The sequence below is a fragment of the Myotis brandtii genome, unplaced genomic scaffold (genome assembly GCF_000412655.1).
Source record: "Myotis brandtii unplaced genomic scaffold, ASM41265v1 scaffold481, whole genome shotgun sequence".
NCBI classification, from domain to species: Eukaryota; Metazoa; Chordata; class Mammalia; order Chiroptera; family Vespertilionidae; genus Myotis; species Myotis brandtii.
In genome coordinates, this window is record NW_005368381.1 from 881,375 (window position 1) to 884,284 (window position 2,910).

Here is a 2,910-nt window from a genome sequence, read left to right on the forward strand (position 1 = left end):
GGCATGTGCCCTGACCGGGAATCGAACCTTTGACCTCCTGGTTCATAGGTCGATGCTCACCCACTGAGCCATGCCGGCCGGGCTGTCATATATGGTCTTTATTATGTTGAGATATGTTCCTTCTATTCTCACTTTGCTGAGAGTTTTTATCATAAATGGGTGGTGGTTTTTGTCAAATGCTTTTTCTGCATCTATTGATATGATCATATGATTTTTTCCCATCATTTTGTTTATGTGGTATATCATATTAATGGATTTGTGAATATTGTATGAACCTTCCATCCCCAGAAAAAATCCCACTTGATCATAGTGTATAATCTTTTTAATGTATTGTGGGATTTGATTTGCTGGTATTCCATTGAGGATTTTTGCATTTATGTTCATCAGGGACATTGGCCCTTTCTTGTAGTGTCTTTATGTGGTTTTGGAATTAGGATATGTTGGCCTTGTACAATGAGCTTGGGAGTTTTCCCTCCTCTTGATTTTTTTGGAATAATTTGAGAAGGATAGGTGTTAGTTCTTCTTTGAATGTTTGGTAAAATTCTCCTGTGAAGCCATCTGGTTCAGGACTTTTTTTAAAATTATTATTATCATTACTGCTTTGATTTTTTTAAGTTGTAACTGGTCTGTTCAGATTATCTGTTTCTTCTTGATTCAGTTTTTGAAGATTATGTATGTTTCTAGAAATTTACACATTTCCTCTCAATTATCTAATTTGTTGGTATATAGTCATTTTTAATATTTTCTTATAATCCTTTGTATTTCTGTGGTGTCAATTCTCTTTTATTTCTGATTTTACTTATTTGGTCCTCTCTCTCTCTCTTTTTTTTAATGAGTCTGGTTAAAGGTTTATCGATTTTATTTATCTTTTTAAAGAACCAGATCTTGGTTTCATTGTTATTTTGTATTTTTTTTAGATTCTATTTTGTTTATTTCCACTCTGATCTTTATTATTATTTTTTAAAATGTGTCTTTATTGTAGAAAGTTATATAGATGTACCATCCCCCCTCCCCCATTGACCCGTTCTAACCTGCCTCCTCCTCCTGCCCCAAGCCTTCACCACACTACTGTCTGTGTCCATGGGTTATGCATATCCTATATAATAAAAGGCTAATATGCAAATCATCCCATCGGGAGTTCGGCTAACCAAGAGTTCGACCACTCACTATGTCATGTGCTGACCAACAAGGGGTGGCATAGAACAAAGGCAGGCCCCAGTTGGCAGGCAGCAGCTAGGGGAAGGAAGGCTCTGGCTGACAGCTGGAAGGAAGGCCCCGCTGGCAGCTGGAAGGCCCTGATTGGCCCTGATCGCCAGCCAGGCCTAGGGACCCTACCTATGCATGAATTTTGTGCACTGGGCCTCTAGTATGCATATAAGTTCTTTGATTAATCTCTTCCCACCCACTCACCAACCCACCCCCACCTTCCCTCTGAGATTCATCAGTCTGTTCCATGTTTCTGTGTCTCTGGATCTATCTTGTCCATCAGTTTATTTTGTTCTTTAGATTACACATATGAGTGAGGTCATGTGATACTTGCATTCTGTGATTGGCTTATCTCACTTGACATAATACTAGTATTCTCCAGATTCCTCATGCTGTCTCAAAGGGAAAGATATCCTTTTTTTACATAATATTCCATGGTGTATATGTATCACAGCTTTTTTTATCCACTCATCTGCTGTTGGGTATTTGGGCTGTTTCTGGATCTTAGCTATTGTAAATAATGCTGCTATGAATATAGGGGTGCATATATCCTTTCTAATTGGTGTTTCTAGTTTCTTGGGATATATTCCTAAAAGTGGTATCACTGGGTCAAGTGGAAGTTCCATTTTTAAATTTTTGAGGAAACGCCATACTGTTTTCTATAGTGGCTGCACTTGTCTGCCTTCCCACCCGCAGTGTACTAGGAATTTCTCCACATGCTCACCAGCATTTGTTGTTGTTGATGTATTGATAGTAGCCATTCTGGCAGGTGTAAGGTGATAACTCATTGTTTTAACTTGCACCTCTCTGATGATTAGTGATGTTGAGCATCTTTTCAGATGTCCATTGGCTATCTATATGTCCTCTTGCCCATTTTTAAATTGGATTGTTTGTCTTCCTGGTGTTGAGATATTCTTTAGATATTTCAGAAATTAACCCCTTATCAGATGTATCATTGGTGAATATGTCCTGCCCTATAGTGGATTTCATTTTCATTTTGTTGATGGTTTCTTTTGCTGTGCAAAAGCTTTTTAGTTTGATGTAGTCCCATTTTCCCCCTTTTATTTCCCTTGACTGAGTATTGGCAAAAATACTGCTATATGAGAAGCCTGAGATTTTACTGCCTATATTTTCTTTTAGGATTTTATGGTTTTGACTCTTACATGTATGTCTTTAATCCATTTTGAGTTTATTCTTGTATATGATGCAGGAAGGTGGTCTAGTTTCATTTTTGCACATATCTGTCCAATTTTCCCACCACCATTTATTGAATAAACTATCTTTACCCCATTATATGTTTTTGCCTCCTTTGTCAAACATTAATTGACCGTAAAATCATGGGTTTATTTCTGGGTTCTCTATTCTGTTCCATTGCTCTATATGTCTGCTGTATTGATTACTATGGCATTGTAGTATAGTTTGATATCAGGTAGCATAATTCCTCCAACTTTGCTCTTCTTTCTCAAGATTTCTGTGGCTATTTGGGGTCTTTGTGCTTCTATATAATTTCTGGAATACTTGTCTAGTTCTTTGAAATACACCATTAGTATTTTTATAGGAGTTACATTGAATCTATAGGTTGCTTTAGGTAATATGGACATTTTAATGATGTTAATTCTTCTTATCCATGAACATGGTGTATGCTTCTTTGTATTTTCTTTAATTTGTTTCTTCAGTGTGTTATAATTTTCAAGAACAGAGCTT